The sequence below is a fragment of the Palaemon carinicauda genome, chromosome 10 (assembly GCF_036898095.1).
Source record: "Palaemon carinicauda isolate YSFRI2023 chromosome 10, ASM3689809v2, whole genome shotgun sequence".
Lineage (NCBI taxonomy): Eukaryota > Metazoa > Arthropoda > Malacostraca > Decapoda > Palaemonidae > Palaemon > Palaemon carinicauda.
In genome coordinates this window covers 117,015,183-117,029,916 of record NC_090734.1, presented here as the reverse complement: position 1 = coordinate 117,029,916, position 14,734 = coordinate 117,015,183, and the positions used below count along the sequence as shown (strand labels likewise).

Sequence of the window (14,734 nt, the reverse complement as noted above, 5' to 3'; positions counted from 1 at the left end):
TACCACTAGAGAGTTATGGGGTCTTTTGATTGGCCTGACAGTACTACATTTGATCCTTCTCTCTGGTTACGGTTCATTTTCCCTTTGCCTACACACACACACACACACACCGAATAGTCTGGCTTATACTTTACACATTCTCCTATGACCTCATACACCGGACAACACTGAGATTACCAAACAATTCTTCTTAATTCACTGTAATTGTTCAGTGGCAACTTTTCTCTTTGTAAGGGTAGAAGAGACTTTTTAACTATGGTAGGCAGCTCTTCTAAGAGAAGGACACTCCAAAATCAAACCATTGTTCTCTAATCTTGGGTAGTGCCATAGCCTCTGTACCATGGTCTTCCACTGTCTTTCGGGTTAGAGTTCTCTTGCTTGAGGGTACACTTAGGTGCACTACTCTATCTTATTTCTCTTCCTCTTGGTTTGTTTAAAGTTTTTATAGTTTATATAGGAGATATTTATTTTAATCTTGTTGCTCTTCTTGAAATATTTTGTTTTCTTTGTTTCCTTTCCTCACTGAGCTATTTTCCCTGTTGGAGCCCCTGGGCTTATAGCATGCTGCTTTTCCAACTAAGGTTGTAGCTTAGCAAGTAATAATAATAATAATAATAATAATAGTCTTGAGTGGTGCCCTACCCTCTGTACCATGGTCTTCCACTGTCTTGCGTTAGAGTTCTCTTGCTTGAGGGTAGACTTGGGCACACTATTCTGTCGAATTTCTCTTCATCTTGTTTGTTTAAAGTTTTTATAGTTTATAGAGGAAATATTTGTTTAGGTATTGTTGCTGTTCTTACGATATTTTATTTTTAAACATTAAACTTACCCGCAGGTTATATAAAAATAGCTTTAGTCTCTGACGTCCGGCAGAAATTCAAAACTCGCGGCAATCGCTGATAGAGTAGCCAGGTGTACACTAGCGCCCTCACACGAGATACACAGAACCATTCCATAAATCCTCAGATCTTCTCTGCTGCCATTACCGGCGACATTGTTTTGAATTCACTCGTTAACTAACCTGGATTTTGACAAGTTATCTTTGGTGATGTACAAATTTTGGTTATTGGCTTTCGCTTGTTGGATTTTGTTTTCGGATTCTCTTGAAACTTTTTTGATTTTGATTATTTTGATTATTTTGACCCTTGCTTGTTTTGATCTCTCTTATTAACTATTCATAATGGCCGACCCGTCTCCCTCATATAGAAAGTGTGTGAAAGGGTGTAAGACCCGGCTTCCTAAAGCCGCTGTAGATCCCCACTCAATTTGTTCTAAATGTATGTGAGTTGGGGGATTGGTGTGAAGAATGTGTTTCATGGTCTGAGAATGAGTGGCTGGCTTTTGACCGCTACACTCGTAAATTAGAGAGAGACAGAGTTAGACGTAGTTCTTCTCGTTCTAGAGAATTATCCACTTCCCGTGTCATTGAACCTAATCCTTCCCCTGTAGTGGTAGGTTCAGATCCCACTACTGTTACCACTGAGCCTACGCTTAAAGACATGATGTTCGCGATTCAGGCCCTTGGAGTAAGGGTGGAATCGCTTGCTGCGGACAGGAACCAGCTTATGTCCGATGTGAACCAATTAAAAAGTGTTAGTGCGAAAAGTGCAGTTAATATGTTTAGTGCTGTGGAGGGTGTGTCTACTCGAGCCTGTCGTTCACCTAGCCTTAGACCTCTTCCAAGCTCCCCAACCCCTGGGAGAAGGAATGTCGATCGGCGATAGGGAACGAGAGGCGTTATCGCTCGGGCAGACGTCCCCTCGAGCATACCTGTTGTCGCCTCACGGGACGCTCACCCTCACCATGGGGAAGGTGAGGTTAGTTTGTTATCCTCATCTTCGGATGACGCGGCGCCCAGCAAGGGCTGGTGTCAAGCCTCCAGACCTCTTAAGAGGAAAGTGGATGCAGTAGCTCAACGTCGCGACTTATCGCCTCAAGCGCCTGGCTCTAGCCATTGGGACAGTCCAGAGCGTTTCTCTTCATCTGTGGAAGATTCTCCTGCTAAACGTCCTGATAGTATGTCAGAAGCTGACAAAGGTCTAGTTCAGTCTGATGCGGATCTTGTTCCTGAGTCTGGTATCACGGTTCATGCTCCACCGCTCCCGTCAGACTGGTTTCCATATTCCGGACCCTTGGGGCGTTACGTGAGCGATGAAGAAGGCGAGTTTGCGGTTGAAGTTACTTCACCTGCGTCACCTCATGTTGATCTGAATTGGAGTATTCTGCAAGACATGCAGCAGCAGCTCTCGTCTTTTATGCAGACGTATCAACCTGCTATCAACAAGGATGTGGTGGTCAAGATTCCGACGACGGTCAGCCTCGCAAGCAGTTAAACACGGTTCTGAACGAAGTGATAAGGTGTCTGTGTCTCATCGAGTTCCTGATCCTCTTGATCCCAAACGTCAAGCTACCAAGCGTGACGCCGAGCGTCGGCCATCCAAGCGTGACGACGATCGCCAGGCAGCTAAACGTGATGACGACGATCGCCAGGCAGCTAAACGTGATGACGATCGCCAGGCAGCTAAACGTGACGCCGAGCGTCGTTAGACGTGACGTCGAACGACAAGGGAAACGTGACGCCCAACGTTAATCAGATGTTGTACGACATGCAGTCGGACGTGACGCCGAGCGTAAGAGCAGCGAACGTCGTGATGACGTCTGTCATACTGAGCGTCTAGATCGCGCGCGCCGTAGTGCCGATCCTCATGATCGCGAGCGACTGCTTTCTGAGCGTCGAGCGTTGACTCATAGTGACACTGCACGTGATGACCCTACATCTGTGTTGGACAGTGGTCGGGCCCGTAAGGAGTCTCCTCCTGTTCTGCAAAATGCCGCTCCGCCAGTTAGAGTTTTTTCGGAGGAAGAGCCGGATAATCACTTTTCCTCGGATGAAGTTTTGCATAATCTCTCTGAGGGAGAAGAGCCTAAGACACTTCATCGCTCAGTCGATCTTAAAAAGATTATAAAAGTCTTTACAGAAGAATTTCCGGACTAGTTTGTTCCCATTGCTCCGCATTCACCTCCTTCGGAGTTCACTAAGATGGTATTCTCTCGCTCTCCGAAGAGAGCACTAAGAATGTTAGGAGATTTAATGAAGCCCAAAAAAGACCTAGGCAAGACGGCCTTCGCTTTTCCCCAGCCAGATTAGCGTCCAGGTCAAGTGTATGGTACGAGACAGGAGAAGTTCTCTGCTTGGGAGTTCCTGCCTCTGCCCAGGGCGACTTCTCAAGCCTAGTAGACTCTCCTTGTCTGTTGACCATGAGAAGAACTAAGATTCTATGGTCGACTTCTGAGTTTGATCATCACCTCAAAGGCGTCTTCAGAGCCTTCGAGGTTTTCAACTTTCTAGATTGGACTCTGGGAGCCTTGAGGAAGAAAGTGTCAATCTTGAAAGATCCTGACACTGATAGCTTTATACATATTATGTCATGTATGGATAAAGCCGTGAGGGATAGCTCTAATGAGTTGGCAGCCCTATTCACAGCTGGGGTTCTTAAGAAAAGAGCGACATGTGTTCTTTTCTTTCTATGGGGGTCACCCTATTCCAGAAGTCGGAATTGCTGTTTGCACCTCTTTCTCCCTCTCTGTTTCCTCAGGAGTTAGTGAGAGAGGTTGCCTCTGCTTTGACCCAGAAGGCCACTCAAGACTTAGTCTCCAAGACTGCAAGGAAGGTTCTTCCGACTTACTTTAGCAACCGTAAATCAAAAGAAGAAACTCCTTTTCCTCAATTCTCACAGCCTTTTCGAAGAAAGTCCACCAGCAGGGTTAGCTTCAGACCCGATAGGAGGAGAGCTAGAAGGAGAGGTTCCAGACCTGGGCAAAGCAGAGTCTGACTGCTTTCGCCTTCAGACAGCAGTAGGAGCCATACTGAACAACTTCTGACGAGCCTGGGAGAGAAGGGGAGGGGACCCTTGGTCCGTTCGTGTTTTGAAGGAGGGATACAAGATTCCTTTCATTATGAAACCTCCGTTAGTGTTAGATCCTGTAGATCTCTCTCCCAGATACAAGGAGGAGTCGAAGAGACAGGCTATGCACCTCCAAATGTCTCTCTTGCTGGAAAAGAAAGCAGTAGAGAGGGTGCAAGACTTGAAGTCACCAGGGTTTTACAACCGCCTATTCCTGGTTCGCAAGAACTCGGGGGGATGGAGACCAGTCCTGGACGTAAGTTCCCTCAACGACTACGTTCAGAAGACGAAGTGCTCTATGGAGACGCCAAAGACTGTACTAGCAGCAGTAGAAAAGGGTGACTGGATGGTCTCGTTAGACCTCCAGGACGCTTACTTTCATATCCCCATCCATCCAAGTTTCAAGCGTTAACTGTGGTTCATGTACAGGAAGGAAGTCTTTCAGTTTCGGGCCTTGTGTTTCGGCCTCAGCACGGCCCCTCTAATTTTCACAAAGATCATATTAAATGTAGCGAGTATGCTGCACTTAAGAGGCATCAGAGCCTCCTTGTATCTGGACGACTGGCTTATCAGAGCTCACTCCTCCAATCGCTGTCTGGAGGATCTGTGTCTAACATTGAGATTGTCAGAGGAGCTGGGGCTTCTTGTAAACACAAAGAAGTCTCAATTGATTCCATCCCAGAAGATTCTCTATTTGGGGATGGAGATTCGCAGTCTAGCTTTTCAGGCTTTTCCGTCACCCACAAGGATACAACAAGCCCTACTGAAACTTCGTTCTTTTCTAGAGAAAAGAGTTTGTTCGGTAAGAGAGTGGATGAGTCTGCTGGGAACCCTCTCCTCACTGGAACAATTTGTTTCCCTGGGGAAACTGAATCTTCGGGCTCTTCAATTCCACCTCAATTGTCATTGGAACAAAGAGGAGAGCCTCAAGGCGGAAAGCATTCCCCTTACGGAACCAGTAAGAAGGTGCCTCCAGTGGTGGAACGACCTAGGCAAGTTTCAGGAAGGTCTCTCGTTGGAACGAAGGAGCCCAGACCTTGTGTTGTTGTTGTTTTCCGACGCCTCGGACTCGGGGTGGGGAGCAACACTGGGCAAGTCGGAGATCTCAGGTCTCTGTGGACAAGGGAACAGGAGAGCTTCCACATCAATCAGAAGGAGCTGTTGGCAGTCCTGTTGGCCCTCAAAGGTTTCGAAAGGTCGTTGCGGGACAAAGTAGTGCAGGTCAACGCCGACAATACCACAGCATTGGCTTACATAACCAAACAAGGCGGGACTCATTCGAGGTCACTTTACGAGACTGCAAAGACTTCTCGAGTGGGCCAAGGAAAGAAATGTAACCCTACTTACAAGATTCATCCAAGGAGAGAAGAATGTGTTGGCAGATAGCCTCAGCAAGAGGGATCAAGTTCTGTGAAGTATGCGAGAAACTGTGGCGGATTTGGGGTCGTCCGTCCATAGACCTGTTCGCGACCGCGAAAACGAAAAGACTGGAGACATACTGCTCCACAGTTCCAGATCTCGAAGCGACACACATAGACGCTTTCCTGCTGGATTGGTCTCACCTGGACATGTACGCGTTCCCACCATTCAAAGTTGTGAAGTTTGTGTCACACGAGGGAACCAGGTTAACTCTAGTGGCTCCCTTTTGGCCATCAAGAGAATAGTTCACAGAGGTACTGGAATGGATGGTGGACATTCCGAGAAGCTTCCCATTGAGAGTAGATCTTCTCAAACAACCTCACTTGGCAAGACATCATCTAAACCTCCAAGCTCTACGTCTAACTGCCTTCAGACTATTGAAAAACTCACAAGATCTAGAGGACTTTTGAAGGAGGGAGCTAGAGCGAGGAGGGCTTCTACCATCAAGGTTTACCTGTCCAAGTGGGAGGTTTTTAGAGAATGGTGTAGAGCTAACTCAGTTTCTTCATTCAGTACCTCTGTAACTCAAATTGCTGACTTCTTTTTAGACCTTAGAAGAAAACGCAATTTTTCTTCCTCTACCATCCAGGGGTACAGGAGTATGTTGGCAGCAGTCTTCAGGCACAGGAATTTGGACCTCTCCAATAATAAAGACCTTCAGGACCTCCTCAGATCATTTGAGACTTCTAAGGAGCGCCAACAAGAATCACCAGCCTGGAATCTAGATGTTGTTTTGAAGTTCCTCATGAGTGACAGGTTTGAGCCCTTACACTCGGCTTCTTTTAAAGATCTCTCTTTAAAGACACTGTTCTTGGTTAGTCTGGCGACAGCTAAGAGAGTCATTGAGGTTCACGCCTTTAGCAAAAATATTGGCTTCAGAAACGGCAAAGCCATATGCTCCTTGCAACTTGGATTCATGGCCAAGAATGAACGTCTTTCTCACCCATGGCCTAAGTCTTTCGAGATTACAAACCTTTCTGATGTGGTTGGTGAAGAGTTGGAGAAGGTCCTGTGTCCTGTTAGAGCACTGAAGTTCTATCTGGACAGAACTAAAGAATTAAGAGGCAAGTCAGAAGCTCTTTGGTGCACAGTCAGGAAACCCTCGTTAACATTATCAAAAAACGCCCTTTTCATTTTTTATAAGACTTTTAATTAGAGAGGCTCACTCACACTGCGGTGAGGCAGACCTCAAGATGCTGAAAGTAAAAACTCATGAAGTTAGAGCGGTGGCAACTTCTGTAGCTTTCAAGCAGAATCGTTCTCTGCAGAGCATCATGGACACAACCTTTTGGAGGAGTAAATCTGTGTTCGCCTCACATTACTTGAAACGTGTCCAGACCCTTTATGAGGACTGCTACACTTTGGGACCATTCGTAGCAGCGAGTGCAGTAGTGGGTGAATGATCTACCCCTAATCCCTAGTACCCTTTTTCTTCTCTTGGAACTTTTATATATTTTTATGGTTGTTTGTGGAGATTGGTCGACAGTCTTCCACAATCTTTGATTTAGTCAGGTGGTCATTTTGTTCCTTGAGAGCGCCCGAACAAGGGTATTGGTTGAGGTCCTGTCAACATAGAGGTATTTTCACCAGTTTGACGGCTCCTAGAGGTCTTCAGCCCCCTGGGTGGATTGCTGGATCTCATAAGGAAAGCGGACATAATGAGGCAGAGAATCATTAAAGTCAGCTTCCTTATCAGGTACGAACCCTTAAGCTTTTTTTTAATTAACTCTTAAGTAATATTCCAACAATGTTGGCTGTCTCTAACCCTCCGCCAAGGGTATCAATCAGCTATTTTTGCCCGCACGCGCCCTCGCAGTTGCCCGCGCGCGCCAGCAGTCTCCTGCGCTGCGACCCCTGCTATTCTCCATCACGCAAGCACCATTACGCGCCTCCGCGCGCGAGGCTGCTGGACAACGCACGGCAAGGTCACCATCGCCGCATTCTCCTCCCCGCAAACGCAGAACAGCGCGTATTGCGGCGGAAGGGAAACATCCAGAGGGGTCCAGGATCCCTATTCCTTTTCAGGCGAACCCACCTTTAGGAACTCCTCCCAGGGATCCTTCGATCCCTGTCCTTTCAGAGGGGGTGTCTGACAGTGCATCTGTCAGCCGACAACCTTGGTTCGGTGCACTAATCAGAGCTGTTACACAGGCGTTCAAGCCTGTTTTCTCTGAATTAGGTCACAGATCCTTGGCTGTCTCTACCCCTCTGAAGAGAAAAAGAGGAGTTCCGGACGCGGTAACTTCTCCAAGGGCTAAGTTGACTCCATGTAAGCCTTTGAGGCAGGTTCCTTCACTCCCCCAGACTTTCTCTCCTTCCCTGTCGGACGAGTGTTTCCCGTCCTCGGGGGAATCACGTGAGGCGAGACTTTTCCCCCATCGCACCAATGAGGGAAACCCCGCCTCGCGCTGAGAAATCTTCCCAAGGGGGGGCTGGAAAGAACTTGCCATCTTCTATGTTGGAGTCGTACATCCTTCCCAGGAAGGAGTCGAAGGACTCGAAGACTTTACCAAAGTCCTCTACAAGACCAAGGACGGAGCCAACTAGCCACTCGGAGAACGTCCGCGACTCTCCCCAAGAAGAGCCTTTCGGGACAGGAGACTTCGCTGCAAGTCCAACGTTAGGAGGAGAACAGCAAGAGTTAGAGCATGTGTTTTGGCAAGTTCTGACTCTAATGAGGGCTCTCAATGGGTTTGCTGACCCAGAGATCCCTCCTCGTGAGGGCAAGGACATGGCCTTGGACCGCGTATTCGGTACTCAGAAACCATTTGAGGCCAGTGCAGCTCTGCCCTGGTCTCAGGGGGTTAAGAGTACCAGGGACAAGATTGCTGTACAGCTCTCCGAGTTTTCCTCCTCCAACCGTTTCAGTGCCGGCAACAAGCTTCTCCCACCTCCTCGCGTACAGCAGAGGAGGTACTTTGAGATCATGGAGGAGCCTTGTTTAGCTCTTCCTCTCCACCATTCGTTGGAAGAGCTTACCAGGGGAGTCCCTCTTGAGAGAGACTCCAACCGGCAGGTCTCGTTCTCGGCAACCGAGATCCTTAACCAGGAGAAGGTTGCGAAGTGTGCTATGCAAGCCACTTCGTGGCTGGACATCTGGTTAGGGACTTTAGGTATCCTGATACCCTCTGAGGATTTCTCCAAAGAACGCACTAGGAAAGCTATGGAGACGTTCCTTCTCTCAGGCACTCGCACGATCGAGTTTCTGGCCCACCAAGTCTCGAACTTGTGGGCAAACATCATCCTGAAACGTCGGGATGTGGTGGCTGAGATTCCATCAGTAGGTCCCTAGCACCGAGATCAATAGGCTCAGGCATTCTTCTTTAGAAGGAACGATCCTGTTTGAGCCTAGGGATGTGGAACAGGCCGCTGAGAGGTGGAGGAAGTCTCACCAAGACTCCCTCCTTCATAGGGCTTTGACATCTAAGCCCTATAAGCCTCCAGCACACCAGCAGTCCCGTCCGACTAAGACCGCAAAACCAACGACAACAGCGAAGACAGGGGTGTCTAAGCCCTTTCCTGTCAAGGATAGGAAATGCAAGAAGTACTCCAGGGGAGGTAAGAATCCTAGAGGGAGCAGCCGAGGCCGCAAACGCCAGGATTGGCAATCCCCCTGCATGTCCACCAGTGGGGGGATGCCTACAAAGCTGCTCAGACAGGTGGCAGCAACTTGGGGCCGATTCCTTGACGATTTCCTTAATCAGTCTGGGATATCGCGTCCCGTTCACATCATCTCTACCTCCTCTGATGACGAATCCAGTGTCATTGAGCTCCCTTGCCATGGGATTGGCAAGGGGGCAAGCCCTTCGGGCAGAAGTCTAGACCCTGTTGAAGAAGGGCGCTCTCCAAGAGGTCCTCAACGGGTCTCCAGGCTTCTTCAGTCGACTCTTTCTTGTAAAGAAAGCGTCTGGAGGCTGGAGACCAGTCATCAACCTCTCAGCTCTGAACAAGTTTGTCAAACAAACTCCGTTCAGCATGGAGACGGCAGACACGGTCAGACTAGCAGTAAGACTGCAAGACTTCATGTGTACACTGGATCTAAGGGACGCGTACTTCCAGATCCCAGTCTATCCGTCTTCAAGGAAGTACTTAAGATTCAGCCTAGATAACAAAGAGTACCAGTTCAAGGTGCTGTGCTTCGGTCTCTCCACAGCACCACAGGTTTTCACCAGAGTGTTCACCCTAATATCTTCGTGGGCACACAGGATTGGCATCCTTCTCCTTCGTTATCTGGACGATTGGTTAATCCTAGCAGACTCGGTGTCATCCCTTCTTCAACACCGGGACAAACTTCTGAGACTTTGCCAGGACCTGGGGATCCTGGTAAATCTCGAGAAGTCCTCACTGCTTCCCACTCAAAGACTGGTATATCTAGGCATGGTTATAAACACCAATCTCCACAAAGCCTTCCCATCAGACGACAGGATAGCAAGGCTGAGGAAGGTCGCAAGCCCTTTTCTCAGACGAGAAGAGTTTTCAGCCCAATCGTGGTTACGTCTCCTTGGTCACCTTTCATCATTAGCTCGTCTAGTTCCCAACGGTCGCCTCAGGATGAGATCCTTCCAGTGGCGACTCAAGTCTCGGTGGAATCAAGGTTACGATTCCCCGGACGTCAGGATCCCTATGGGACCTGCGGAACTGACGGACATCCAGTGGTGGGTGGCAGACGAGAACCTACGAAAAGGAGTGGACCTTCTCGTCCTCCCCCAGGATTTGATGCTGTTTTCGGATGCTTCAAAGAAAGAGAGTTGGGGTCCCACGTACTGCACCACACGACCTCAGGCCTGTGGTCAGAGTCAGAAAAGTATCTCCATATAATTCTCCTAGGGATGAAGGCCGTCTTCCTGGCCCTTCAACAGTTCCAACAATACCTGGCGGGTCACTCTGTGGTGGTGATGAGCGACAACACCACAGTAGTGGCTTACATCAACAAACAAGGAGGTACGTTTTTGCAGCAGCCATCCCATCTAGCAGTAGAGATACTGCGATAGGCCGAAATCCACTCAATACCGCTATCGGCACGCTTCATTCCAGGCAAAAGGAATGTGCTCGCTGACAATCTGAGCAGAGCGTCTCAGATAGTGAGTACCGAGTGGTCTTTGGATCATATAGTAGCCAACAAAGTCCTGATTTTGTGGGGTTCTCTGACTATGGATCTGTTCGCAACAGCCCTTAACTTCAGGCTCCCGCTGTACTGCTCCCCAGTCCCAGACCCCAGGGCTCTCTGGCAAGATGCTTTCCAACAACGGTGGGACAACATAGACGTTTACGCCTTTCCCCCGTTCTGTCTGATGAGGAGGGTGCTCAACAAGACCAGAACATCGGTCAATCTTTCAATGACCCTCATAGCTCCGCTATGGCATCACGCGGAATGGTTCCCAGGCCTTCTGCAACTCCTAACGGAGCTACCGAGAGAACTCCCTCCGTGGCACAATCTGCTCAAGCAACCACATGCCAACATCTTCCACAAAGCTGTAGCTTCGCTACAACTTCACGCCTGGAGACTATCCAGCATCTCCTCTCTGAGAGAGGATTTTCGCAGCAAGTTGCGGTCACGATGTCTGGACATCTGCGAAAGTCATCCGCAGCAGTCTACCAGGCAAAGTGGAAAGTCTTCTGTGGTTGGTGTCGTGGAAGGGGTATCTCTCCATTCGATGCCACTATTCCAACAATAGCGGAGTTTCTTGTGTATTTGCGGGAAGAAATACGCCTTTCAGTCTCGGCAGTGAAAGGCTATCGCTCAGCCTTAAGTCTATCTTTCCGGCTGAAAGGAATGGACATTTCTTCATCGCTAGAACTTTCTCTACTCATACGTAGTTATGAACTTACCTGCCCTCAGTCGGAAGTGAGACCTCCTCCATGGAACGTGGTTCGAGTTCTCAGGTCTCTTGAGAGACCTTCCTATGAACCATTACGCCAGGCATTAGATCGCCACCTAACCTGGAAGACGGTGTTCCTGCTAGCTTTGGCTTCGGCCAAGCGTGTTAGCGAACTTCATGGTCTCTCGTATGACATCGCCCATTCAAAGGGATGGGGGGAGGTAACGTTCAGCTTCGTCCCTGAGTTTATTGCTAAGACTCAGAATCCTGGCGTAGCGGATCCTCGGTTCGATTCCTTCCCGATTTCTAGTCTCTGCTCTGTAACAGATGACCCAGACCATCTCTTACTATGCCCAGTAAGGAGTTTGAGGCTATACCTCAAAAGAACAGCTGCAGTCCATCCTCATGTGCCAGCATTATTCGTCAGCACAGGGAGGACTAAGAGGAGGGTCACCAAGAACATCATCTCTGCATGGATTCATAGGGTCATTCATCTGGCCTTGAATCCAGATCCTCCTCCGTCACGTCGCCCTAGAGCACATGATGTCAGGGGCATAGCTACGTCCCTGGCCTTCAAAAGAAATTTCTCTGTGAAGCAGGTCCTTCAAGCAGGGGTGTGGAAGCGTCAGAGAACGTTCACAGCCCACTTCCTGCAAGACGTGACCCACAGGAGGCTCGATACGTTCTCTATCGGCCCTGTGGTGGCTGCACAACAGCTGGTTTAAAACTTCAAGCTCCTTATTGGACAAGTAGCAGAAGGTTGAGGGCATTGTTACCTGGTTTTTAGTCTGCTTGAATGAAAAGGTTTGACTGACCCTTATTCTTTTCTTAATCATCCCCTCTCTTGGGGAAAGCAGCGTCCTGGGATCTCTGCATAGCTGACCTCAAACCACTGCAGGTAAACCATGCTCCCTTGTGTTCCTAGTATTAAGTTAATGGTGTTACATCCCCATACCCTGACGAGGGGGTATTGGGAAAGTCCTAGTCTATAAGTTTCCATCTAAAGAACTTCAGAACAACTTCCTAGGACGAATCACACTTCTTCATACCTTCACACACAGCTTGCGTAGGCTGCAATCCTTGCATAGCAAGGTTCTAGCAAGGTGCAGGGACTCCATATTTCTTGGGTGTTTACACACTCAAATATCGAGCCCCCGGGCAAAGCCAAAAGACAGTACTGGCTGGGACGTCCACCCTTCCTAATGGGTGAGTCACCCGTATTAAATAGCGTGGTTTGTATTCCCGTTTACGGAACAAATAACAAATTCGTAGATAATTTGTATTTTTCCTAACTATACAAACCTTAGCTATTTAACCAAACTTGCCTGCCAGCCCTATCCCCCTTGAAGTCCTACCTCCAAGCAAAGTGAGTTCAAGCATAGGTGTGTGTGAGGGGGGGATGGGGGCAGCAAGCTACCCTCCCCTACCCCCGCTAACTAGCGGTGTGGGTAGTAAAACCTCGTTAAATTTTAATGGCTCGTCATTTTAGCTACGCCGAAAGTAATACCCCTATTAAATAGCCAAGGTTTGTATAGTTAGGAAAAATACAAATTATCTACGAATTTGTCATGTTTGTACAGTATTGTCTGGACTCAATATCCTGATATGTTACAAACTTACATTAGATTTCTGACCTTGGTTTAGCTGTCGAAAAATAATTTATGAACATCTGGACTATTTTGGTCTGGTAATAAGAATATCACTATACATTCCTGTACTGTATATCATTCAGAATTATATCATTCTTAACACTAAATCAGAAGTTGTGTTATGGAGCTGTAAGTATGAGTTGTTTGATCATTCTTTCCATGGTTACATGCAGGTTTCTAGGATGGAAATAAGTTTATTCATAATCTATAGAGTACTACTTTTGATTTGTTACCAACAAAGTTTTGTACACTATGTAGGAAGAGTCAAGTAACCCATAGAATTTGTACTATTTTAGATTTAGCATTTTATGTAATATAAAAGGCTAGGTGGGATTCTTTTCCTTCGTAGGTTCCTTCCAAGCAGAAGAAACCTAAAGCTCCTTCTTCCGCTTCTCGACCTTCCTCCAAAGCTCCTGCTCGAACGGTTTCCTCCTCCCACCTCCGGGTGTACAGCAGAGGAGATACTATACGGTCCTGGACGAGCTCTGCCCGGCTCTTCCTCTCCACCATTTGCTAGAGGAACTGACCAAGGGGGTCTCGCTGAAGAGGTTTTCCGGTTGTCAGGTCACTTTCTCGGCTGTAGAGATCCTGAACCAGGAGATGGTAGCGAAGTATGCCATGCAGGCTTCTTCATGGCTGGATCTCTGATTGGGATCCCTAGGGATCCTGGTACAGACTGAGGAATTCTCCAAAGAGAGTACCTGGAAGGCGATGGAGACCTCCTTACTCTCAGGTAACCGTATTATTGAGTTCCTGGCCCACCAAGCTGTGAACTTATGGGCCAACACCATCCTGAATTGCAGGGACTCGGTAGCTGTTTATATAGATTTGCCCGCCAACCTTGTCCCCCTTGAAGTCCTACCTCCAAGCAAAGTAAATTACAGTCACAGTTGTATGAGTGAGAGGGGTAGCTGACTATCCCCTTACCTGCCCCCCGCTAACTAGCAGAATGGGTAGTTAACCTCGCTAAATTCTAATGGCTCGTCCTTTCAGCTTCACCGAAAGTAATACTTTTAAAAATAACTGTACAGTAGTTTGTTCCAACACAGAGACTTACCTCGAACTACTTTCTTAGGAGGTACCTGGAATCTCCTCTCAACCGACCAGAGTTTTGTGTAGTTTACCCTACTGTACTTCCATTTTCTGTGAGGATCACCTCGGGCGGAAGGATACGTGCCCTGAGGCCAACCCCGAGTCAGGCCACATGCTAGCTTGGGTCTCGTCCCTCTGTAAGTTATCTGGTCGCGTCGTGATATCATCTCGACGCTCTCCTTATCTCAGTGCGATCCTTTGTGTCCCCGACTCTTGTGTCCCGCGTGTTCCCACGTGGTCTGCTGTACTTTCCCTTGTGCTCTCGCGTGTTCACTTATTTTCACTTGTGCTTTCCCTTGTGTTTTTAAAGTGTTTACTTGCCCTAGTTATCCTTTCCCGCTGCGTTCCTGTGTCATGCGGTATTGTGCTAGTGCGGTATGGAACATCCCCGCCGTTGTCCTGGGCCTAAGGCTGGGAAGTCGTGTGGTGCGTTCTTGTCTAAGCCTGAGGTGGACCCGCACTCCCTTTGCTCTTCGTGCAGGGGTAGAGTTTGCTCTCCTTCGGACACATGTCTGGAGTGTGTGTCGTGGAATGAGGTGCAGTGGGTGAGGTTTGGAACGAAGAATAAGAAGTCATCTAAACGTTCGCCCAGGAAGACCAGCATTTCTTCGCCCGCGATGTCTACGGGAGAGAAGTCTGACAGAGTTCCTTCTTCATCCCCTACCCAGAGTAGGGAACGAGGTAAGTCCGTTGCGGGGAAGAAACCAATGGTTCTTCCCCAGGAGGCGTGTCTTTGGGATTCTGGGGTTGCTGATCCTTTACAGGCAAGTGGGGGGCCTGAAGGTTTACTTAGTGAGGGTCCGCAAGACGATGCCCTTGTGCTTGGGGGGCACGTCTCTTCGGACAACCC

General features: G+C 48.4%; 1 protein-coding gene across 2 annotated transcripts in view; it reads left to right on the top strand.

The window, feature by feature from the left end:
- The window catches only part of LOC137648698 (acetyl-coenzyme A transporter 1), a 117,721-nt gene that overhangs the window by 63,425 nt on the left and 39,562 nt on the right, over positions 1-14,734 (top strand). The window lies entirely within an intron of this gene.